The sequence below is a fragment of the Aotus nancymaae genome, unplaced genomic scaffold, assembly GCF_030222135.1.
Source record: "Aotus nancymaae isolate 86718 unplaced genomic scaffold, 86718_ANA_hifiasm-v0.15.2.pri h1tg000031l, whole genome shotgun sequence".
Classification (NCBI taxonomy): domain Eukaryota; kingdom Metazoa; phylum Chordata; class Mammalia; order Primates; family Aotidae; genus Aotus; species Aotus nancymaae.
Window position 1 is genome coordinate 2,442,150 of NW_026988444.1, and position 27,202 is coordinate 2,469,351.

Consider the following 27,202-nt stretch of genomic DNA (forward strand, 5'->3'; position numbering starts at 1 on the left):
TTCCTGTAAAATTGTTGAAAGTGAGATTGGCCCGTGTAAGGCCGGTTGCCTAGCCGGGAACTCGGATGCACACCCCCCACCTTTTTTTCGAAAGCTTGGACATGCTCGGAAGCTCAGACGAGCCTGGGCAAGCTCAGACATGCTCGGGCGTGTTCCCTTCTCCCCTGCTCACACAGCCTGGCCTTCCCTTAAAGAGCCCAGTATGCAAGCAAGGTATTGTAACCCTAGCCTCTTGCTAGCCAATAGCAGTCAAGTCTTATTGACCAATAGCAGTCAAGTCTTGTTGACCAATAGCAGTTGAGTCTTAATAACCAATAGCAGTCGAGTCTTACTAGCCAATAGCAGCCAAGTCCTGTATGCAAACAAAGTCCTGTAACCATACCCAATAGTAGACCTACGTCTCCCACACCCTGCTCTCCCAAACCAATCAAGCTATTCCACTCCCTATAAAAACCTATGTCTGAGAGGAGTCCGCGACTTCTCTGGCCCCTCCTCTCGGACCACAGAATCTCACCCGGGAGCCTGAATAAACCCTTTGCATTGGATTTTCTTGTGCTGGCCTCAGTTTCTTCATTTTAAACTAGGCGAGAACAAACCTTACAGCCCATATATTTCTTTTCTCGTGCTGTGTTTGAATGTTGAAATCAGTATGAGACTCCTTTAAAAGCAAATTTGATCCATTTTTATGGACACTGATCCCATTTAATCCTACCGTCTGGTTTATGGGTTCCTAACTTCCCTCTTCAGCTCATCCTTCTCCTGACTGCTGTGGACGAACGGGATCTGCCCTTCCACTTTCCGCCTCCACATTTGTGCTTCCCTTCGTGCCTTTATCGGGTGCAGCACGTGTGCGTGTGATTGTTCTCATTTGAGTCTTCGCTTCTCTTAGACTCTCACGCTCCCATTGATTCCACTTCTCCATCTCTCTGTGCTACCTTCAAAATGATTTCCTCAAATCTTTGCTCCCGTTTTTTTTTTTCAACTCTATAGCTTAATCCTCTCATTGAGTTTCCCTTGAAATGACTGTATTTTTCAATGTCAGCAGGTTTATTATTCGACTTTTTTAAACTACCAGCTTTTCCTTTGTGGTTTGTATATCTTCTTTTACTCTCTAACATTTTTAAATATGCCATTTTGGATCATCTTTAATAGATTGTCCTGGGATTTTTTATTTCTTAACCATTCGTCACATGTACTGATCCATCCCGGTGGTGAATTTCTTTATGTATTTCATATTTTTTATTGTGAGTTCATGGTCAGTGGATGTGGCTGCATCTCTGAGTCCCAAACCCCCAACTAGGAAGCTTTCCTGGTGCAGGTTGTTATTTGCTTCAGGACCTAAGAGGATTCACTGGACCCAGATCCATTATTCTGTTCATTTCTAGGCTCAGGATTTGAGGTGATTTCCCAAGGGGGTGGTTTTTCTTCCACTGGAGAGCAGTTTTCCTTGCCCTCTCCATAGGAAGTTGAGTCTTTCTAGGCCCCTTTTTACAGAAGAGCGGCCATTCATGGGCCCTGCTTCATGCAGGTATATTCCTCCTGTCTCCCTAACTGGAATGCACCCACAGTCCTGTCTCCTGCCCTGTATGGGCATGAAAACTCAAGCACAGTGCTCAAACCACTTTGTCCACACTGCCCTAGCATCGGCCATAGAGTGTCGTCTTAGCTTCGAGCCCTCTACATTTGGGACATCTGATGCTGCCCCTTCTTGCTTTTAAGTGTGGCTGTGCATTTACTATGAGCATTTGCTTCTCTTGATCCAAAATCCTTGTGTGCAGTAGTGGAGGAGAACACATCAGGCTGATCTACCTTGCTTCCAAAAGTCCTTCCATTTACTCCTTAACGTCCTAGAACCTGTATCCATCTGCACCATTCTATCCAAGTGGCTGCAGACCCAAAACACCAATGACTCTCAGCCACTAAACTCAGCAGCCCTGTGCTAAGCCTCCCAGGGACCGGCCTTTTGACACCATTCCAGATGGTGGCTCACATTCCTCTGAGTACACTTTTCTCAGGACTTCCACACACGTCCTTATTTGCCTCCAGTTCTACTGGCTGGTCCTGCTTAGTTTTCTTTGAGAACTCACTCACCTCTACCAGTCTTCTAATACTTGACCCCTTGACAGTATCAGAGAGTCCAGTGATTCCTTTTCTTTTCTAAATAGCACAAAAATAGTCAAGAGCTAGCTAAATGCTTCCAACAATTATAAGAAATATTTTCACTGATACTTTACAGATATTTTACTACAGATAGGTAAACTCTGCAAAAAGGTATGGCTTCTAGAACTACATCCTAAGAAAAAATAAGGTAAAAGAAAACAAAAAGGCGAGGTTGAGTATATGGGTCAATAACTTTTCATTTTGTTCTTTCTCTAAGTTTTGTAAACCTGTTTAATGGACTCTTCAGTCAGAATTCAAGCAGAGCTGCAGTTCCCTGACATTGTCTCCGAGGCTCCAGCAAATGTCTGGTGGGTACTATTTCCAATCCCTATAGTCTCTATCTGGATGTTTATCTCTGGATCTGGATGTTCAGAGGTTGATGTGAGAGTTGAATCATCCATACCCTCCATCTGGTGCCACGGGTATGTCTACCTTGCATTTAAGGACTCTCTTCTCTCTGTTCACAGCCCAAGCTCTCTGCTGAGCTCTGACCTCCCTGGAGGCATATGCTCTTCACACCATCTGCTCTTATGCTCGCAGAAAGCCTCTTTCTTCGACTTGGATCTCCTGACTTGGATGTGTCTCGCCATTGCCACTTTCTAATTAGTCTCATCTTTACCTCCTTAAGTCCTGACGTTCACCAAGTGATTGCCCATGGTCTGGGCACCAGAAGCTTGATTTTAGAGACTTTAAACTCATGTTTGTATTCTCTTCTCATCATTTTATCTCCTGGCTAATCAGATGCCTTTTGCTCTTTTAATTCAATTTCCAAGACTTGTGCTCAGAAACCCACATTAGAAACAGTAGAAACCCACTCTGGCAAAATGAAAGGCTGTCAGGCAGCCCTGATATCCTATAAAGGTCTACAAAACCAGACTCAGGCAGAAACCAGGAGAGGTTTACCATGACCAGCATCTCAACAGGAGATGTGTGCTTGCGTGGGGCTGGGGGCAGTGGGCACCACCGTGCTTGGCTTGGCATCGCTGCAGTGATCGTTTGTTGTTGCAGCCAGACGGCACACAATGCAAAGTTCCAAGTGAAGCCACCTGATTCGCTGCATCTATTTGCTGCCTGGGTGCAAGGTGGAGTCTTGCCTGCTACCTATCTTAAGATTTCCCCAAAATACGTGGTGTTTAGATGTTGAATAGCCTCAATAACAAATACCCACTGTAACAGCATCATAAATATGTTTGCACAGGTGTCTGCTAATTACTTCTTCATTTCATCTAAGAATGCACTATTGGTAATTGATTGATACCATTTTCATCTGTGAGGATACTTTCAGCACTTAACTGCTCCTTACTTCCCATCAGTACTCCCTACTAGGTTTGAAGGGGTTTTGTTTGTTTGTTTGTTTGTTTTTGTTTTTGTAATTCTATATATATTCAGAAACAGAATGCACATAAACTATATGATTTCCTTTTTGTGAAAAAAGTATATGCTTATTTAGATGGAACAGAGAGGGACATTGTTATTTAATGTGAAAACTTGTCTGTAGCCACTCATTCCTTTTAGTAAAAGCAGCAACATCCACATTTGTAGGGAAATAAATTTCATTTTTTTAAAGCTTTTATTTTAGGTTCAGGTGTGAGTGTGCAGGTTTGTTATGTAGGTAAACTCACATCACAGGGGTTTGTTGTACAGATTATTTCATCACCCAGGTACTAAGCCTCGTACCCAATAGTTATATTTTCTGCTCCTCTTCTTCCTCCAACCCTCCATCCTCCAGTAGGCCCCAGTGTCTGTTGTTCTCCTCTTTGTGCCCATGCGTTCTCATCATTTACCTCCCACTTAAAGGTGAGAACATGCAGTATTTAGTTTTCTCTTCCTGTGTTAGTTTGCTGAAGATAATGGCCTCCTTCTCCATCCCTGTACCCACAAAAAACATAACCTTATTCTTTTTTATAACTGCATAGTATTCCATGATGTGTATATACCACATTTTGTTTATCCAATCTGTCATTGATGGGCAATTCAGTTGATTCCATGTCTTTGCTATTGTGAGTAGTGCTGCAGTGAGCATCCACGTGCATGTGTTTTTATGGTAGAATGATTTATATTTCTCTGGGTATATACTTAGTAATGGGATTGCTGGCAGTTCTGTTTTAATTCTTTGAGGAATCACCACACTGCTTTTCACAATGGTTGAACTAATTTACACTCCCACCAACAGTGTATATGTGTTCCCTTTTCTCTGCAACCTTACCAGCATCTGTTATTTTTTGACTTTTTAATAACAGCCATTCTGAGTGGTGTGAGATGGTATTTATTGTGGTTTTGATTTGTATTTCTCTAATGATCAGTGATATCGAGCTTTTTTCATATATTTGTTGGCCGCATGTATGTCTTCTTTTGAAAAGTATCTGTTCATGTCCTTTACCCACTTTTTTATAGGGTTGTTTTTTTCTTGTAAATTTGTTGAAGTTCCTAATAGGTACTGGATATTACACCTTTGTGGGATGCATAGCTTGCAAGTATTTTCTCTCATTCATTAGGTTGTTCTTTTGCTGTGTAGAAGCTCTTATGTTTAATAGACCCCATTTGTTCATTTTTGCCTTTGTTGTGATTGCTTTTGAAGTTTTCACCTTGAAATCGTTGCCTGTTTCTGTGTCCAGAATGTTATTACCTAGTCTGTCTTTGAGGGTTTTTATAGTTTTGGATTTCACATTTTAGTCTTTAATCTCCTTGAGTTGATTTTTATATATGGTATAAGGAAGGGTCCAGCTTCAATCTTCTGCATATGACCAGCTATCCCAGCACCATTTATTGAATAGGAAGTCTTATCCTCATTGTTTGTTTTTGTCAGCTTTGTTAAAGATCAGTTAGTCATAGGTGTGTGGCTTTATTTCTGGGCTCTCTACCCTGTTCCATTGATCTATGTGTCTGTTTTTGTACCAGTACCATGTTGTTTTATTTACCGTAGCCCTGTAGTACAGTTTGAAGTCAGGTAACATGATGTCTCCAGCTTTGTTCTTTTTGCTTAGGATTGCCCTGGTTATTCAGTGTCCCTTCCACTTGCAGAGATTGGGACAGAGAGCAAGTGGGTAGGGAGCCTTCCAGACACCCACCACTACTTCTCACCAATGTCAAAAAGGGGTCTGTGTAGGTCACTGTTTAGTAGAGCATGAATGAGACTTGGAATATACACTGTAAACTATGCTGTACATGTGAGTGCAAGTGCAGGAGAGGGTAAAGAACTTCTGTAGGGAACTCAGTGGGGAGAGACCTCAAAATAGTAAATGTTAAAGTCTTTGGAAGGAGAGAGAGAGCTAAGCAACAGGATATGCAGTTCCTCAGTTGTCTGCTAATTAGCAAATCTGCTAATCTGGGTGCTGTTTTAGTGACAAGGTTGAGTGGAAACCAAGGGGAAAGAGCTGTGAGATATTTAACAAAATAACATTTGTGTAAATTAAAAATGCACTTGCAATGTAAAATTACACATTTTATGATAATGCACATAAACTAGAGGATGCAGATTAGGGAAAACAGAATGATTTAACTAACAGGGAAGGAGAATAAGATAAACTTTTTGGTGAGGAAAGAGGAATAGGCGGATGGATGGACAAATGGATAGACAGGAAAAAATGGGTAAACAGGTAGACAGATTAAGTAAGTGAATGGTTGTATAGATTGATAGATGATTGAGAGATAGATAGATAGGAAGACAGACAGACAGGGGACCCAGCATAGACCACTTATAATAGTGGTCCATAAATTAAAGAGTAATTAAGTCAAACTTTTGCACCTGGGGATTAAGAGAAATATTACGATATTCAAGATAACAAAGCAGTTATTCCCTGAACTAATTAGACAAAAACTGAAGCATAGAAGCAGAAGGAGAAAAGGTGTCTATGCCCCTTTCTCACAAAACTCCCAGACTGGCTAGGAGGAACATGGATTTCCCACCACATGTGGGGATAGGCCTCAGCCAATTTTATTTGAATCCCAAAGGACACATTTCCTCATCTGACATCTGGTTTTCATGTCTGTGTGTGTGTGTGTGTGTGTGTGTGTGTGTGTGTGTGTGTGAGTATCTGCATATGCATGAAAGAAAAGCATGAATGGAACATTTGAAACTATTAAGAATGGTTATCTCAGGAGAGCGGGGGTGTTGGGGAAGAGATTTAACTTACGTATTATATTCTGCTTAAAACACTTCCAAAGAACATGTATTACCTTTGCAATAATTTCACATCCACTCAATGGATACATTCAGTTCTGGGAAGTATTTCTTCATTTTGGTTGCAGCATTTGGACATCGTTTTGAGTGTTTAATGATTATTCATTAATTTTGCTCTCTGACCAGTAAAGCACATGAGCAAAGAAGAGTCAAACTATCAGCATTCCAGCCATCTGCCCGTCGGTGGCTTATTTTTTTAACAAAGTTTGGTGTCTTATCTTAAAAATAGCCCTACCCTGGCCGGGTGTGGTGGCTCACACCTGTAATCCCAGCACTTTGGGAGGCCAAGGTGGGTGGATCACCTGAGGTCAGGAGTTCAAGACCAGCCTGGTTAACATAGTGCAACGCCATTTCTACTAAAAATACAAAAAAAAAAAAAAAATCCTGGTGTGGTGGCACGCACCGATAATCCCAGCTACTTAGGAGGCTAAGGCAGAAAAATTGCTTGAATCTGGGAGGCAGAGGTTGCAGTGAGTCGAGATCACGCCATTGCACTCAAGCTTGGGCAACAAGAGCGAAACTCCAGATTCTGGATATCCAAGACATTAGATATTGCTTAAATACACCATTTGATCTGATTGGGTCACTTGAAATCCTAGAATGATTTAAGCTGGCGCAACTAGGGTAATGCAATGGGGTTTTAAATATCTCTCATTTCAAAAATGCCTGTGGACAACCTTCTCCTTGAAAGACCATTGTAGTTTAGCACAAGAAAGCAGATTCTGACACTCTCTGCTTATTTCTTCAGACAGTTGTGCTTACATTCAGTAGCTGGACTTTGATTTTTTTTCCATTTTCACCCTTGTTTTATCCAACACTGAATTAGGAGCCGGAGAGCCAGAGGCTGAATAAACTGAGAAGCATGTGGGTTGGCCATCCAGGGTTCCCCTCATGTATTAATAAAGCCGTACCTCCCTCACTGCAGACCAATATAGACTCTACTTTCAGTACGGTGGCCATGCATGATTTTCAGGCCACATCAAGACTTGCACAGCCTCTGGGTTTCAGTGGGAACAGAACCAGCAGTATTCCTGGACTTCTCCCTCCTACACAGCAACGAGGAGCCAACTGATGCTCTGCATATCACAGGCTTCGTTGAGTTGTAAAACAAAACCCTGACTGGTCTCCACAACTGATATCATGCAACACCAAATGATGTCATTTAATCAAAGAATTTTGCTAACGGAAATGTCAGGTTTTTCTCTAAGCAAAATGCCTTGACCTTGTGGCTGATGGTGCAAGAATCTCAGGAACTGAGAAAACAGCGTCTGTGTTGCTACGAGATTGCAGCTTTGAATAATACCCCGCTACTTTTAGTTTCTTCTCTGTCTTTCACTTCAAAATGTATTTCACACCCCAAAGAGTTATTTACTGTTGTTTCCTACAACCTCTAAAGTCATCAGTTTTTAAGAAAAGCCACTCGCTTTGTTGAAAAACAACCTCAAACTTGAATGGCTTCATGCCAGTAGTTGAAACTATTTTACAACAGATCACTTTCTGGAAAGTCTAATAAAAATCATACTGAGCATTTTTATTCCTTTTTACACTTGCAGAGAATTATCACAATTTAAATTCTCTTCATCCAGCCCATGTAGCTTCATATTTTGCAGCCAGCAGTAAGTTCTTCCCACAGTTTACATGTATGACTTTCTTCTGAACTGTAGTATTTATGTTACTGTTTTTATCACTACTCTTTTTTCGTACATTTTACCACTTTAAAAAAACACAGCAAATCTATGTGTTTTGACAAATGTGTACAGTTGACTAATCACTACCAATGGTCAAGATGTAAAATATTTCTATTGCCACAGAAATAATTTACCATGAAAACTTGCAATTTCTCTCAAGCCCATTTCTGCTCAATCCCCTCTCCCCATCCCCAGGACTGGCAACGGCTGATCTGTTTTGTCCTTCTGAGTTTGCCTTTTCCAGAATATCATATAAATGGAATCAGATTTGTAGCCTTTCAGTTCTGGCTTCTTGCACTTAGTATAATGCCTTTGAGATTCTTCTGCTTATATCAAGAGTTCATTCCTTTTATTATTACCCAGTATTCAGTCGTATGGATGTATCAGAATTTATTTATTTATCAATTGAGGGACACTTTGGTGGATTCCAGTTTAGGGCAATCATGAATATAACACTTATGAATAGCTATTCAATACTGTGTCATCTGGTAAGTGTATTTTAACTTTAAGAGCTGCCAAGCTGTTTTCCAAAATAACTATACTATTTTTTTCTTCTTCTTTAGCATGTCTACCTTTTTTCATGTTTTTCTGGTAAAATACACGTAAGATTTAGCATCTTAAAATTTTTAAGTTCACAGTTCAGTGGTATTAAATATATTAATAATACTGTGCAACCATCACCACCTTCCATCTTCATAACTTTTCATCTTGTAAAACTAAAGCTCTATTCCCATTATACAATAACTCTCCATTCTCTTCTCCCCTCAAACCCTGAAAACAACCATTCCACTTTCGTCACAGAATGACTAAGTATCTCATATAAGTGGAATTAGTGGAACTAAGCAGTATTTGTCTTTTTGTGATTGGCTTATTTCACTTAGCAGGATGTCCACCATGGACATGTTGTAGCATGTGTTCATCCATTTTGTAGCATGTGTTATAATTCCCTTCCTCTTTAAGGCTAAATAATAATTCATTATATACATATACTACATTTTGCTTATCCATTCATCCGTAAATGGACACTTGGGTTGTTTCCATGTTTTAGTTATTGTGAATAATGCTACTATGAACACGGTGTACAAATATTTCTTCAATACTTTGCTTTCCGTTCTTTTGGATGTATTCCCAGAAGTGTAATTGCTGAACCATATGGGCAATTATATTTTTGATTTTTTAAGGAACTGCCTTACTCTTTTCCACAGCAGCTGTATCATTTCACATTCCCATCAACAATGCACAAGGGTTCCAATTTCTCCACAACCTTGTCTGCACTTGTCATTTTGTTGTTGTTTTAATGGTAGCCATCCTAATGGGTGTGAGGTGGTAACCTATTGTAGTTTTGATTTGCATTTACCTTATGATTTGTGACATTGAACATCTTTCCATGTGCTTTCTGCTATTTGCTTGTCTTCTTTGCTGATATGTTATTCAAGCCCTTTGCTCATTTTAAAATCTTTTTTTTATTGGTGAGTTTTAGGAGTTCTCTATGTATTCTGGATATTAATCCTGTACTAGATACATTTGCAATTATGTTCTTCCACTCTGTTGGTTGCCTTTTTACTCTGTTGATACTGTCTTTGATGCACAAACTTTCATGAAGTTTAATTTGTTTCTTTTACTTTTGCTGCCTATGCCTTTGGTGTCATATTCAAGAAATCATTACAAAATCCAATATTATGAAGCTTTCCCGATGTTTTCTTCTAAGAGTTTTGTAGGTTTTGGTCTTACATTTAGGTCTTTGATCCATTTTGAGCTGATTTTTGCATATAGGTGTTAGGTGAGGGTCTAACTTCATTCTTTTTCATGTGGATATCCAGTTTCACAGCAACATTTGTTGAAAAGACTGTCCTTTCCTCATTGAATGGTCTTGGAACCTTGTCAAAAATCATTTGACCATACATACAGGGTTTATTTCAGGGCTGTCTATTCAATTCCATTGGTCTTTATGCCAGTACCACACTGTTTTGAGTACTATACCTTTGTAGCAAGTTTTGAAATCAGGAACTGTGAGTCCTCCAGCTTTGTTCTTCTTTTTCAAGATTGTTTGACTATTAAAAGTCCCTTGAGATTTCATACTAATTTTAGGGGGAAGTTAGTATGAAATTAGGATTTCATACTAATTTAGGATTAATTTAGTATTAGTGGGTTTTTTTACTTCCTCAGAAACGTCATTGAGATTTTGATAAGGAGTACATTGACTGTGTAGATCACTTCGGGTAGTATTGACATCTTAACAACATTATTGACATATTAACAACATTAAGTCTTTTAATCCATGAATATAGTTAAGTATATCCCAGGGACATAGATATCCATGTGGTATACTTAACTACATTCATGGATCCCATGGATATCCATAGGATATACTTAACTTACTTATGTCTTCTTTCATTTTTTAAATTAATGCTTTGTAGTTTTAAGTGTACAAGTTTTTTGGCTCCCTTGTTGATTCATAAGTATTCTCTTTGATGCAAATTATTTTCCTAATATTTTTCCAGATCATTCATTCTTAATATATAGAAATGCAACTGATTTTTAAGCTGGTATAAGTTTAAATTAGAGTGATATAAGTTTAGGATATAACCTTAGGATGTTATATGTAATCCCCATGAGAAAATAGCTAGAGAGTATGTACAAAAGGGGTTGAGAAAGGAAATTAAACATTTTTACTACAAAAATCAACAAAACACAAAATAAGTTTATAATATGGTAAACGAAGGACAAAAAAAGCATATATAAAGTAAATCTCAAAATGACAGAAGTCCCCCCTTAACAGTAATTACTTTAAATGCAAATATATTTAACTGTCCAATCAAAAGACAAATTGGCAAAATTAGGGGGAAAAAATGTTTCAATAATACATTATCTACCAGAGATTCACTTTAGATCCACAGACACAAATTGCTTGAAAGCAGAGAATAAAAAAGATATTGCATATAAATGGTAATCAAAAGAGAGCAGGGATGATAGTCTACAAATTTATCTTAGCACTGGTTTCACTGCATTCCGTAAGTTTTGGTATGTTGTGTTTTTGTTTTCATTTGTCTCTAAGTATTTTCTTCTTTAACAGTGTATTTTTAATTAACAAATGATAATAGACAGGAGAAATACATTCTGGTGATCTACTGCACTGGATGGTAACCATATTTTAATAATCATGAATCACATATTTCAAAATTTTGAAAATAGTGGATTTTAAATGTTGTCACCACAGAGAAATAAGTATGAGAGGTGATGGATATATTAATTAGCTTAAGCATTTTTAAATTTCTTCTGTGGTTTCTTTTTGATCTATTTGTTAAGAGTATGTTGTTTAATTTTCACAAATTTGTGATTTTTTCAATTTACTTCTGTTATTGGTTTCTAACTTCATCCCTTTGCCATCAGAGAATATGCTTTGCATGATATCTATATTTTTTAATGTATCGATATTTAGTTTGTGGCCTAACACGTGGCATACCCTGGAAAATGTTCCATGTGCACTTGGGAAGAATACGTATGCTATTGTTGTTGAATAGATTGTTCTGTGTGTATCTGTTAGAGCTAGTTGACTGTGTTATTCAAGTCTTCTATTTCCTTATTGATCTTTTGTGTCATTCTATCCTTTATTGAGAGTGCGAGTTTGAAGTTCCAACTATTTTTGTGGAACTGTCTATTTCTTCCTTCAATTCTGTCCGTTTTTGCTTCATACGGCTGTGGTCTATCACTAAGTATGTAAATATATCATTGTTATATCTTCTTGGCCAAACCTAGTATGAGAGGCTTAGGAAGGCAAACTTTTCATTCTAGTTAAGATTCATTTCACAAAATTTAGAGATTATGTACAGACCATATGGCATTGCTGGGGTGACATAGTTCTTGCTGACATGTTTTATCTTGGTTGGTTAGTTGGTTGGTTTGTAATATTTCTTTCCCAAAAATACAGACTCAGTGTTAAATAACAAAAACAAACCTCAGTTCTGAAAGAGCTACAGAATGCTAATCTATAAGATTTTGGCTACATCAAAAAGTTGGTAGAAAGTAGTCCCAAATTCTATTCCACGTGGCACTATCTGAAAGAGAGAGCATAATTTTTGTTCTGGAAGGATCTGGGGAGCATAGTATCCAAAACCAACCTCTTGATGGCATGTTTTTTCCTGCTGAGTTGGATTGTGAACAACTGACCTCCAAGAAAGGCTCAAATCAAGATTCTTTTTATTCTTAATTTCATGTCTGTCTTGTTTCTTCTAACAATCATACATCTCTGCTAGTATTTATAGCAGGTAAAACAATAAAAGACTATCATTTCTTGGGAGAAATGATGTTGCTGCACAATTATAAATCATGAGGGTTTACTATTTGTTCCATGGTTTCACATTTTGAAATGTTCAATATGCATACTGAATTTTAATATTTGTAGTAATGAAATAGTTAACATTCATAGTATTGTTTCCATATTTGTTATTTTGGACTCTGAAACTTAGAAAAAGTAAACACATAATAATGTCTCATCCTGTTTCCTGAAAAAACCTTTCATTGCTACTCTTCTTATCTTTTACATGTAAAGTATTTACTTATGGGTAGAATACACAACAACTTCAGAAATTGGTTACTTGTAGGGAGGGAGGGAATGCAGAGGAAGGAATGAGTGCACTTTAGCTATAACTGTTATTATTTATTTTTCTTTTTAAAGGAAATATGAAGTAACTAAAGCAGAAATGTTGGATTAATTAAACTTGGGAGTTGTTAACAAAATCATACCCATTCTACTGGATGATAGTTTAGAATAAAGCTGATAAAGAGGAAATTCACATTCTTCCCTAAGTGAGTCTCCTATGCAGCAACAACAGGGAAGAGAGAATTTCAGACATTTCTTTGCTTTTTAATCTATAAAGTGAAGAATATTTTATTTGGGTTTTGTTTTCCAGAGAAGAATAATAGGAGAAGGCTCATATTACTCCAACTCGGAACATTTCTTATTGTATTATGATTATTTGACATCACTGTATATCTTAATCTGAGTCCCTCTCAGAAAACAGAGCTAAGACAAGGCTTGCATGCAAGTAGTTAGATCAGAGATGTGATCCCAGGTAGCAATAATAGATAACAGGATAGAGTTAACCAGGGAAGGGAGGGGAAACTCATACAGGTGAGATCACTAAGTTGGTCACCATTATAGGTCACTAGGATTTGATCTAACCAGATTCTTCTGAGAAGCCATTAGAATGGGCCTCAGAATTGTCTGCTGGATAGATGGCTAGGGAGTATTATGCATCAGCTCTCATTCCCTATGGATCAAGCTTTCCTCCCGGGAATGTTAACTCAACTGCACTTCCAGGTTGAGGCAAAGGTGAATGCCAGGCAGCCACACGTTAGCCCTGTGGCGGAAAGCCGAATAAATGTGATGTAGCTGTGGAGGAAGAGAGACACCCCAGAGGGTGGCTAAGAGGTGGGCTGAGAGGGCATGAAACAAGGCACAGTGCACCCAGTATACTGCCTAGCCTGCTGTATGTTGAAGGACATGGCAGAGAAAAAGAAAATGAATAAAATTCTGACTTGGGGTATGATTTGGACATAGACTTAATATCTTGTTTTGACTTATTTCAAAAGGTTCTGAGGACAGTGGACCAGTTGCCCCTGAGGTGGGAGCAGATCTGGTCTAATATGGTGATGTGGACTCCCCCGTAAGAAAGTTCAGTAGTAGCCTTCCAACCAGCTGTTGTTGAGCCCAATGGGTGGCAAGAGACCAGAATCAGGAGTATGGGGGCCACCAGAAAAGGTTAACCTTTCTCTTCCTTTCTCCACATTTCTCTCCTGGCCCATGGAGGCAGTAAGTTCTGGCTCTGTCTCCTCATTGGAGATGTGGAGGCCTGGAGTAGGAGAAAGGAAGTATTCTCCCTCTATGTTCCCTTGCTAGCTCCTCTTTAACTGGAGGGGGGTCAACTACCAGGTCAGATCCCGACTCTCTCTGAACACATTTGTTGTATCATGAGGTACTATGGATGGTATGTTTGTGTTCCCCCAAATTTACATGTTGAACACCCCATCTTCAATATGATTGTGTTTGGACATGGGATTTTTTGGAGTTAATTAGGTCATGAGGGTGAAGTCCTCGTGGGATTAGTGCTCGTATGGGAAGAGAGAGCATGAACCCTCTGTCTCTCTCTCTCTCTCTGCCCTGTGAGCATACAGAAAGAGGGCATCTGTCTGCACACCAGGAATAAGGCCCTCACCAGGAACTGACTGTTGGCATCTTGATCCAGCTTCCAGAACCATGAAAAGTAAATTTCTGTTGTTTAAGCCACCCAGCCTATGGTATTTGTTACAGAAGCCCAAACTGAGTCAGACAGGATGGGTCAGTAGGGGTGGGCCAGCCCCCTCACCTCACTCCTCTGCCTTCCTATCTTGGGAGTCAAGCACATCAGGTGGCTTAGATGAGGGTCTCTTGCTTGATTCTGCCTCCCAGTTGGTCAGGTGGACTTCAGGTCTCCTCTACAGACACTAGGTGTGAGGTGGGGGCACCTCTCCTAAGCCACATCCTCTAACTTGATGTCAATGGAGGGATCCTGGAATCTCATGGGTCTGGGGAAGATTGCCAGCCCCAGCTCTCCTAACCCCATGCTGTTCCCATTGGCTGTGGATCCTTGTGTGAATCCTTCCCTTGGAAGGGCCACGGTGGGGAGGAGGAGTCGAAAGCGGGATTTGGGCATCACTGCTCATTTTACAGGACTGCCTGTGTAAACAGGTGGTCTAGAATTTAGGAGTTCTGAGTGCTCTATGTCTCTCCATATACATTCCAGATGGAGGTATGACTAACATTTGGCACGAATTTACAACCTAAGGTAAATAAATATAAGGACAGGGAATGGAAATGTTGTTGTTTGACTCACTCGGGAACCTGAAACTTCAAAACAGCTGCTCTTCTTATGAGCAGAGTGTGACGGATTGGAAGAAATAGACACAATCTCAGTAAGGATATGGATTCTTTGAAAAACACTTTCAAACCACCTGAATCAGTTGGCATTTATAGAAAATTCCATCTAATCACTGCAGAATATATTGCTTTTAAATGCATGTGTTTTGTTTTGTTTTTTCTTTTCCAAGAAGGGTCCTATGCTGGGCCATGAAATAAGTCAAAATAAACATTTTGAGTGAAATGTTATAGAGCCTGTTTATGATCACAACAGAATTGAATTGAAAATCAATGAAAATAGAAGATCTAGAAAGCCTTAGAATATCTCCAGAAGAGGCTGATAGAATTCAGAACTGTGGTTGCCACGGGGAGAGATTAAGTGGGAGGGACATAAAGGAACTCTCTGGATGATGGAGATGGTTTGTCTTGATAGGGTATTGGCTCCGCAGGTGTATATATTTGTCAAAAGTCACTGAATTGTACACTAAAGTAATGTGCATTTTACTGTGTATAAATTTCATCTTGATGACAGAAATAACTGATGCATTTTCTAGAGCTCTTGCTGACTAAGATGCTGATACTATGACACTGACAAATATCCTGTTTGACCTTACCTGTTCATTTGTACCTGTCATCATAGCATAATTATTTTTATTCCCTTCCATACCCAAAAGTGTCTTCATTTATGCAATAAACCCCATGGTCACTCTGCCTCTGATGGGTTGGTTACTAAGTAGGGCCTAGAGGAGGTAAGGTGCTTCCAGTACCCACTGGAAGCAGGAATGGTCAAGTTTAGGTCCAAGTTGGACATTAGGTGTGACTACTCTGGGAGGGAAGGTGGGCTTGACTTTGTTTGAACAGTGATTAATATTGGGAGACCCAGATCTCATTGTTTTTTTAATATCCATGACTTTGGGGCCCTCACTCAAGGAAATCTAAAGCATGCAGTAAAAAAACAATGGATTAGCCCAAAATGAGATGTAAAATTGGCATACAAGCAACATGGCCCCATGTCCAGGGTTGTGAGTGATGGCAGATCAAAGACTAGAAGGGGCTCTGGGAAGCAGAAGAGTCCTGTGCTCACGGGGGACGGCCCAACTGAGTGAGATGTCAGGAAGATCTGGACCATGGGCAGCCTCTAATCACAGAGAAGGGCATGGGATCAGGGAGTGATCTCAAAATGGACTTAGGATTGTCAGAGGGGGACACCCCATCCTCAAGAAGAGGCAGAACCTTCAGAACTGGAGAGGAAACCAGAACTGGAGAGGAACCTTCAGAACTGCTTCTGAGACTCAGACAAGAGGCTGACCATGGAGGAAGGAGAGAAGCCTGCTGGAGGCTGGGGGAACTGGGCCAAGTCAGTGGAGAAGCCTCCAGGGATGGCTGAGGGACTGGCATGTCATGGACACTTTGAAGGTGGGGACTTGCAGGCCAAGGCACATACACAAGGCAATCTAGTTTTAAACTGAGGTGAAGGGAGCAGATGCTGGATTCGTGGGGACTTTTTAATCTAATAGAGATTGAATAACTGGTTGTATTAAAGGTTATTATAGATGTGTTCATTAGTAGATGATAATGACAGGTATATGTAACAGATTTTGCCTCTCAAACTTGACAAGCCACAGAGAAACCAAGAAAGACCCAACATAAACATGAAACCCAGCTGCCCAAGCCCAGGTCCTGTTCCCTTCCATGGGAGCCTCTTGGCCACGGTCTCTTTCTGAGTTAATCTTACACAATATAGCAGTGTTCTTCAGTCTTGACTCGTGCATGAACTGTTCTCAAAGGAAAAATGCTTGCTGACTCCCAAAAAGTGTTAAATTACTTGCATTTTAATGTTATATAAATATACATGTATTATCGTGTTATTTAAGCACATGAACATGTAAAAAAAAGCATAGGTACAAATTCCTTATACTCAATGACTCCAGTTCCTTATAAAACCACATGGACAAAGCTGTATTCATGTGATGCATTTATGATTTGCGGAAAAGTTGCGCGCCTGATTATGACTGACTTCTTCACCAATTCTCCCAGTGTCCCCATTTTACCTCTTACGCTGTCTATATAAAGGGCTGAGACTTCATTTACCTCACTTGGAACAAATGTGTTAGGTACACTGCTCTTCTCTCATTAGTTTATAAGCAAATTGAACGTAATTAATAAGATCGTAGACACAATCTCAGACATGTACATAGGAAGCGTGTGACAGTGTCAGCATAAGGTAGTTACACACACGCTCCAGGAGATGCCGACGTTCATTGCATTATGTTATCATCATCTCAGGTTTTACTAAGTAGGAAACTACCCCCCAAAAGCTTAGTGATTTAAAGCAACACTTACTCATTGGCTCGTAATTCTGTGGATTGGTAATTCAGGCTGAGCACAGTTGGGCAGTTCTTCTACTAGACTTGCCATGGCCCTCTCGTGCGGCTGCAGTCACTGGATCATGGAGGGCCTCACTCACATGTTTGACAGTTGGCTGGGATGGCTTAAGTCCAGCTTCTAGCTGACCAGCCCTGCCTTCTTCCCATGGCTGCTAAGTTCTGAAGGCAGCAAGAGAAGACAAACCCTAAGGGACAACCCTTCTCCAGCTACTGCTCATGCCGTATTTGCTAGGGACTTATTGGCCAAAACAAGTGGGGTGACCTAGTTTAGCTTCCAGGGAGAAGCAGACTCTCTCTCTCAATGGGAGAAAGAACAAAACTTTACAACTATATTATTTTTTCAACATGCCAAAGTTATAAAAGTAAAATCTTCAATTAAAAAAAAATATTCAGGCTAGACATGGTGGCTAGTGCCTGTAATCCCAGCACTTTGGGAGGCAGAGGCAGAAGTATTGCTTGAGGTCAGGAGTTCAAGACCAGCCTGGACAATATAGCAAGACCTCCCTCTCCAAAAAAATAAAAATTAAAAGTACACAAATAAAAATATTCATAGTCTATTTATGGACTCCTGAAAACACTTTTTTAAACATGCTTCATAATGAACACTGAGGAAAAGGAGTCCTTATGCAAGGAACCCTCTCCGTGGAAAAGAGTGAGCACATCTTGTTGTTGTTCTCTGTGATGTTCCAAATGACACGTAGAGATTGACAACTGATCCTTAAGATTAAGTAGTATTTAGACTCAAATGCTGCCATGTAGCTCTTTGCTATGTGATGTTAGAAAACGTAAGGCATAGGGGAAAGGTCTTAATTTCTGGGTTGTCACTAACAGTCTTCAGAGACAGAGGGAGGGCCCCAACATAGCAGGAGATGAGACAGCTCAGATCACTGTTGACTCACTGCTTGAGTCTTCCACAGCTTAGGGGAAGCCTTGGGACTTAGGGAAGTCGTGGGTGAGAGCTGTGGGAGAAAACGAAGCTTTGGTGTCATGCAGAAGGATTCTTTCTTTCTTGAGGTCAGGTCAGGGAAGCTACAACTAGATCATTCCTCAGGCCAAGGGCTGTGGAAAAAAAATCTACAATCATTCCTGGCATTAATAGATTTTTAATTGTGATATATTTTTTTTCCAAGAAAGAAAAAGTCCAAACCTCGGTGCTGCTTATATGCCAAACCCGCTGGTCCTGGACAGAGATGGTGGGCTGCCCACCAGCTCTGCCCACAGCAAATGTTAGGAAAAATTGTCATGTTCACCTGGGGAAATGTGGCCACCCCACAGCCGCTGGGTCTAGGCCAGATAAAGATAGAGTATGGGAAGAACTGTGGCATGTGCTATTTATTTATCACTGAGCTCTCCCCAACACCGAAGTGAAGTTTGAGTTGCGTAAAAAAGCCTTCTTGCCAGTTTCTGGGAAATTATCCTGAATGTTGCAGAACGAAACACCCAGATCCAAACTCATAGGTTTACAGGCTCAGGGAGAACATGCTCCGAGGTCAGTCGTATTCTGGATGTCCCCTGCTGTGTCGTAACCATAGCCACATGTGGGCTGCACAAGCAGCTTGAACGTCCAGGCTGATCTACGTGGGAATGACTGCCTCAGCAACATCCCTCAGCTCTACCAACCAGGCAGGGAAGTCTGGCACTGGAGAGGAGGGCATGTCATGGGACTGTGGGACTTCACGGTTCACTGTGGACCCTGGGAAGAAGCAGCTACAGGGCATGTTCACGAGCAGGTTTCCATGGTGGGCAATGGAAACTCAGCCCCAGAGAAGCTGTGAGCAGCTCACCTGAGAGGGCAAGGAACCTGGGGACCGGATTACCACCTCCCACTTGCCTTTGGCTTCGGGTGGCTTCCAGAGTATTAACTCCGTGGCATCCTGGCCTGCCTCGTGCCATGGATGGGCACACTTCTGGCTAACAACTGTCTGTGGGGGCATGGTTGTGAGCACCTGCAACAGAAGGCTGTCCAAGTGAAAGAGAACAGGGAGGGCTGAGGGAACAGAGGTGGGGGGCTGACTGCTTCTGCCACATCCTGCCCAAGGCCAGCAGTGCCCCAGGGGGTGACTTTTCTGTCTTATGGTTAATTAGGTTAGCGTGTGGGCAGCTAGTGAGTTGCAAGTCACTGGAGTTTGGGGTCGTACCTGTAGTGTAAACTAGACTGTTCTGACTGATCTGCTTGGAAATAAATTCAAATGGACTAACTCTGCCAGTGGGCACAGAAGAACAAAAGTTTTTTTCTTGGTGGAGGTGAACAGAGTGGGTAGAAGTTTTGCCTGGTGGGCAGGGACATCGACAATCCAGTGCCGAGAACGGCAGCACAGCACGGCGGCTACGAGTGTGGACTCGGGTTTGAATCCCGGCTCCCCGTTTGCTAGTGCTGTGTCTTGGGAAGTTGGCTTATGTGTCTAGGCTTTGATGTCCTCATCAGTAAGATACAAGTGATAATAGTAGGTTCTGAAGGTCAGTTAATATTTGAATGCATTTAGAATACTGTCTTGTGATTAAGGCCTTATTAATCACAAACAACTAAAGACGGAGACTAAGAATGCACCGCTTCCCAAGAAGTCCAGAAATTGTGACCCAGGTGTCGGCCCAGCCCTCAGGGAAAACTTCAGGAGAAAGCCGTGTGAGCTGACAGACATTTCCCAGATTTCCCTTACAGCACACCACGTTTCCCCCTTCGCAATCCAACCAAGAGAGCAAATAATACCGAAAGAAATAATCGCTAAGTGTAACTTGATTGGCTCTCCAGAGTTTGGGGTGTAAGCACCATCCTTTAGCCACTTCTCAGCGTGCACTGAGCCCATCTGCTGCCAATGACACAGTTAATAGCCTCCAAAGAAGTCCGTCCCATGCCCCTCATAACCTCTCACCTCCTTTCCCCCAAATTCTCCAACTTCCCCACTTACGTGTCCAGGGATCCCAGAGCAATCACGTGGTTCTGTCCTTGTGAACACAGCAATAGGGTCAGTTGGAGTCAAAAACATTTTCATCTCCACTTGGGTCCAGGCCTTAATTTTCAGGAAATGGTTTCTGGATGTTTGTTTTTTCCATCAATTATGAGAAAAATAAATGGAGTTTAGTAGAATGTCTCTGCCTCTTTTGCATATCATTTTGCTGTTTCTAAGAAGAGGTTACCTCCCATCTGTGCCTCTCCTTTGCTATGTATAGGGTTTTTTAGGGGCCAGGAGTTCAGTTCCTCTGACCAGGTATGGAGGCTCTGCATGCTTTCAGTTCTGTCCCAGACTCTGGAGATGCGCTGCTGTGGACCATGGGTCTCTCTGTGGCTGTCGGGTCAAGGTCAACATTCATAAGTATACTGAGATGTAGAGTAAAGGCCTGATGTGAGTCACCTCTGATTCTCTCACCGCTTAATCACTAAGGGAGTGGAAAGAGGAAGCCCTTATTGAATGCAGTAAGTGGCCACTGTGGGTACACTTGGTAGCTCCTCCAATTAGCATACAGCTAAGTTATTTACACAGGAGATGAAACTTTTTACCAAACCTAACTCAAAGAGGAAACTGAATTGCCTAATTCAAAGAGGAAAAGGGGAAATTACATTTTAAAATTTTTATACTAATGAACTGGGAACAGAGTTTCTTTTTCTGCGATCAGGTTTTGATAAGGCAGAAGCAAGGAGGGAGAAGGCATGAAACCATTAGCTACAGAAGGGTGTGGTGCCCGTGATGTGGACGAGCGAGTGGCACAGATCACTTGGGATGTGGAGTCATTATTGAACATGCCAGAGAAAAACTCCCACCATTAACGATTTGTTTGGGGCTGTTTGGCAAGGATAAACAGCTTCCTGTCAAACGCTTCCCATCTGCTGCAGTTCCTTTGTTCCAGAAGAGATTGTACCAACATATGGATTCACTCTTCTTCTTAGGAGTGTTCAAACTGAGGAAATGAAGAGAAAAAAAAATATCCTTGCTTCAGGTCAGGAAATAAATTGGCCATTCCTCAAGAATGCTGCCTGATGCTCAGCCCAGCAGTGAGCAGGGCTTCGCTTCCATCGTCCACTTTTGAGATCTATGTGGAATGTAGGGACAGAGAAGGAGTATGGATCTGAAAAGGGAGTCACACAGGTTAATTTGGGAGGTGTTCGGCCTTCCTTCTTAGGAGCTGAACATGGATGCTTGCTATCAAAATTTTGTTATCCAAATGGAATTTAACCAAATATTCCAGAGTGGTACTTTGTATTTTCATATATCCTAGAGAAGTCTATAAATAGAAGACGTGAGAGCACCAGATAGCACACCTGTAGCTGCAGATCTCAAAGCTGCCTACATCCAGAGCACAGAGGTGAGGCTCTGACGTCAGATGGACCTGGGTTTTCACACAAACGTTGACACTTTCAGATGCGTTATCTTTAACCAGTTGTGTTAGTTTCCTGAGGTTCTATGTTTTTCACCTGTAAACGGAGATGGTAACTATGTCCTCCCCAAAGAGTTATTTTTGAAATTTAGTCTGATAATTCATGTACGGAGCCTGATACATCCCCCGATACTTAAGACACTCAAGTTCAAACCACGTCGTTGATGAAACTCAACACCTCTTATGCGTTATCTTCTTTGACTATGAAGGAAGGAGGAAAGAAGAGGTACTTCTGTGTCGTTTCTCACGTTGAGATGGGCGAATAAGCACAGAAGCGGGATGGTTCTTGTCTCTCTCACAGGACTCACAGCCTCAGTATTTCACTGTTACTTCTCTCTTTCACCCATGATCCCCTCTGTGCACATCTTTAGAGACAGCTGTTTGAAACCCAACACTTACTTCCCAGTTTCCAAGACATACTGTTACTTATTTAAGACGCCATTATAGGTAACGTCAGGGACAGAGGTGCTCTTTGTGTTGGGTAAATTTTCACTGAGGTCCTGGGAAAGTGGTAAAAATGAAATAAGATAATTCTGGCTGATGAGAAAAGCTGACTGCCTTTAAACATTTGAAGTCCCTTTGAACTTCAGAAGTTTAAACTTTGAGGTTTAAAGCAATTTGAACTTACTTTGGGGAGCAGTTCTTTTTATGGCTTTTGTTCTTGAATTTGTTGAGCTTCTTGGGTCTCTATTTTCATTCGTTTGGATAATTTCTGTCCATTTCAATATTTTTATTCAAATATTTTTTCAATATATGTGTAATTGCAAGCTCCAAAGGGGGTTTTGAAAGATCATTTTGCTTCCCTACGGTGAAGAATCGGCAGGCATGGGTGAGCAGGGAACAACATGATGCAGGGGGGTATTATGCATTAGAACACTGCTGTAGGAGTTTAGGTGAGTGATGAGCACGGTGACACTGACCAGGGCGGTGCCAATAGAGAGGAAGAGAACTCAGCTGATTGGAGTGATACTTGTAAGGCAAACTCACGGTTTTTGTAGTCGCGGATGTGAATGAGCTCAGCCACGATGAACTGTATGTTCTGAGTAGGAGAGAAACTAGGACCAGGCATTCAGCAATCAATATTAAATACCTGGGCAGAAGAAGAGGAGCCTACGAGAAAGTGAGAAGTGTCAATAAAGTCGGGAAGAAAGCCAGGAGAATATGTTCCCACAAACAGTAAGGAAATAAAGTGCTTCCCAAATCATGGAGTGGTCAAAAGTGAAGCAGAAAGCATTCTTTTGACTCCATCTTTTCACCCAATGTGCAAACCTGCCCCTTGACTACACTTTTAGCCCTAGAGATTTTTCACTCCATCTGCAGACTTCCTCTCTCCTTTGACTCGAATTCAATGTATGCCTCTGCTTTTCTCCAGCTACCTCCCTTTTTCTTCTATCTTCATCTTTTAATCTTAATCTTTTTCTCTCTCTCAAAGAAAACTTGCCTGAAATGTTGTTATAGATCTTCAAATTCACAGAAGCCCTTTTTCTATTTCATAGTCAATAACATTTGGAGAAAAATTAATACAAATTAAACTGACAACTAAAACCACACAGTGTAAAAGTTGTTATTGACTGAAACTTTGAATAGAAATATTTAAAGCATCACCCCATTCTGTGGGGAGATGACCCTTGAAAGTGTGATTTGGCTTCTTTAAAAAGGTGAGATAGTGAAGACCCAGACGGTGCAACTTACCTAAAATAATATGGTGAACCCATATAAATGCATTTAAAATGGGCAAGTTCTTTCTTAGAGACACCACTTTATGCTTTTTATTTAATTTTATGATTTGCATAAAACAAATCTCCCTTCTTAAATTTTGATATTCAAAAGCTGGCAGAAAAATAAGCCTGGATAGAAACAATGGATAATGGCCACAAAAGACAAATTTATAACGTCAGAAACAATGGCAGGTGAACTTAACATTAGTTGAGGATTCAGATAGTGATCTTCATGATAAACCCTTCCATGCAAATGAAGAAAATTGGCCTTGAGAAGAATCATTTCAGTAAAATGAGAATAAGAAAAAAAAGAAAAGCACTTAATTTTGATGTGTAGGAAATTGAGAAAATAATTATGTTTCTAATAGAATTCACTCTAGAAAATAACTATTTCACAATAAATCCATCAGTGCTCTTGTGACTCTGATTTAAATGTTTCTATTCAAAATATCATCAGGGTAAAAAAATTCCTCAAGTCAGAACCTTGTATCAACCCGAATTTAGTTGCAGGGAGTTGTACAAAATGATCTTCTGACCCAAAAGTTTTAATTCTTTTTCTCTTTTCATTTCCAGTTTTGTTTCTATGTTTTCTCTCTTCCATTTGTGGCTAACATAGCTGAGTACCTTTTATAAGGTTAATGTTAATTTGGTAAAGAAATTATTTACACATATGATGTTTTGTTTAAACAAAACAAAATAAAAAATAAATAAAAAATAACTAGTCTGTAAGTGTACAAAATCTTTTTTTACCTATAGAATCCATTGAATTTTATTCCATATAAATGCATTTAAAATGGGCAAGTTTTCTCCTAGAGATACTACTTCATGCTTTTTAAACAGAGCAATATTCTCAGTGAAGTACATTTCACAGGATTATGTGGATTGCTTTTAACTTGTGCCTTTCTTTCAATAAGAAAAGAAAAATATTCTTCTGGCCTAAAAACTGGGCGGCAAGTCTGGGGATGATGTTTTCTTCTTATTCCCTCTGCGATTCGCTGTATTATTTTAGGCAGGTTGTACCGTCTGGGTCTTCACTATCTCGCCTTTTTAAAGAAGTCAAATCGCACTTTTAAGGATCATCTCTCCTCAGAGGTTGAGAAAATCTAGCTGTCATGCTTTTGAAGACAGAAGATGGGCTTTAGGCCTGAGCTATTCCTCCCATTAGAAATCAGGTCTTGAATGCCCAGAGGGCTGGAATTCTGTCATGGAGTCCCCTGTAGCTCCCCGAGGTGACAGAGAGAGGGTATGAATTTCCCCCTCATGTTGGCTGCATTCTCGAGTTGGTGGATGAAAAGGCCTTCCCTGAATGAAGAAAAATCATCTCTGAGATCAGGGAGGTGCATTTGCTTGTCTGCAGACACCCATTGACAATAGTCCTTGGGGCTGGAATGTCGAGATGTTATTTGCAATAATTTATGGGCACAGACGCTTGGAGTGAGGGTGATGGAGAAAAGCCACAGGAAACTCATCTGGGCCTCCCCAGCGTGGCTGGAGGCTGAAGCACCCTAGTTACCTGCCTGAAACTGGCTCATCAAGGTGAACTAAAGGATTTGTGTCCTCAGCCATGTCCAGGGCCTTCTTCCTACAGGTATGGAGTCCACGCTTTTTTTTTTTTTTTTTTTGAGACAGGGTCTTGCTCTGTCACCCAGGCTGGAGTGCAGTGGTGCCATCGCAGCTCACTGCAGCCTTGACCTCCTGGGCTCTAGCAATCCACCGGCCTCAGCCTCCCAAGTAGCTGGGATCACAGGCTGGCACCACCACACTCGGCTTATTTTTCTGATTTTTGGTAAAAATGGGGTCTTGCTGTGTTGCCCAGGCTGGTCTCAAACTCCTGGGCTCAAGCAGTCCTCCTGCCTCAGCCTTCCAAATTTCTGGAATTACGGGCGTGAGCTACCACACCCAGGCCACAGTCCTGTGCTTTTACTTTCCTCAAGATCCGAGTTGAAAGTCTTCTCAGATCTCGGCTCCTGATTCTGGGATCTTAAAGAAAACATCTCATGCCTTAATAGCAGAACCAGATTGTAAGTCAGTGGGGTGTTGCCCTGGCTAGGGAGACCTTTGTGTTCTTGGGTCAGGTGGATGGAGCCTGCTTCCTCAGAACTGGAGCGAATATTCCAGGCTAGAAGACCAGTGGGAGAGGCAGCCCAACCCCTGAGCAGCAGGCTGTGCTCAGCCCGCAGGGCCCGTCCACGTGAGGGCCTTCCCCAGCAAACAACCTTCTCCGCTCTCAGCCAGAGACAGCAGCACCCCTACAGCTCTCCGAGTGCCTTCGGCGTTGCCTCGACATCTAATTTCAGTTCTGTTTTTCAGGGTGTCAGACAAGTTGGAAAAATTAATTTCATAGGTTTTGAGAATAAATTTGTGTTACGACAGAATTCCAGAAAATAAATAGTTTGGAAGTCACTCTCCGTCTTCAGGAAACGCAGAAGTCCAGTTGCCGACTCATCTTGTTAACAGGAGGAGAAGGAAGCTTCTGTAACTCCAGCCCCGAGGATTTCTTTCCAGGCCAGCTGGCTGCACCTCATCGATATCTGTTCTTGGACATATATCCAAGCTCACAAACCAAGCTGTTTTCAGAAAAGTTCAGCTAAAGGCTGACAAATTCTACTTTTTTATTTCACTAGAGGAAACCGTCTATTTTCCAGAATACTCATAACTAGAAATGTATATATATTCTGCTGTAAAATGGAATCTGTTTTTCTGACTGTATAAAACACAGTCAGAGTGAAGGCAGTGTCTGGACTCAATCCACGCTGAGGCCGGAGCAGTCACAGCCCTCACAGCGGCTTGGTTGCCACTGCTGCCTGGACTGTCCCATTCGCTCACACGACTGCCTGTTCATCCTTTCAAGTTATCTGTATTAAGAACAGTCTGTGGGATGCAGGGAAGGAGGAACTCAGCCCCTCCTTGGGAGCTGGCTCCTCTTTCTTACTCCCACTGCCCACGGGCTGGGACTTCCCATGACCAGACCAGGGCGGGAAATACCCCTCCCTGCCTCACCTTCCTGTTCAACACAGCGGCTCAGCAGTGAGGGTCTGGGAGGTATCTTTGAGTTCTGTCTGTGATTTAACTCAAGCAAAACTTGGGCCCCAACTGTCTGAGCTCAGCATGAAGTCCATTCAATGAAACAATCCAGAAGTATTCCAGGCAGCTCAAATCTCCCCTATGTCAGTCACCAAATAGCAAAAGAAGGTGGTGAATCCTAGATTCCTACAGACTCTCAGCACCTGGTGGTGCTGGGCGTTGTAACACCGAGCTCTGCTTCAACTTTATCCCACTGCTCACGTGAGGTATCGAGCTCGGGTTCAAATGCTGTCGTTTCCCCCAAAGAAACATGTGGGTAGAGATTTAGTCAATCAAGTCATTCTTTTAGATGCCAACCATGTATTGGAAGCCCACTATCAGGGCAGACACGGTGGCTCACGCCTGTAATCCCAGCCCTTTGAGAGGCTAAGGCAAGTGGATCACCTGAGGTCAGGAGTTCGAGATCAACTTGATCACATGATGAAACTCCATCTTTACTAAAAAATATACAAAAATTTAGCCGGGTGTGGTGGCACATCCCTGTAATCCCAGCTACTCAGGAGGCTGGGGCAGGAGGATTGCTTGAACCCAGGAGGCGGAGGCTGCAGTGAACGAGAGTGCACCATTGCACTCCAGCCTGGGTGACAAGAGCGAAACTCCGTCTCAAAAAAAGAAAAAAGAAAAGAAAACCCACTATGGGGTTTCCCGTATTACTAGGACTAGAACAGGAATCAAATCATTTTTTAAAAAACCCCTCCCCTCAATGGAGCTTATATTTT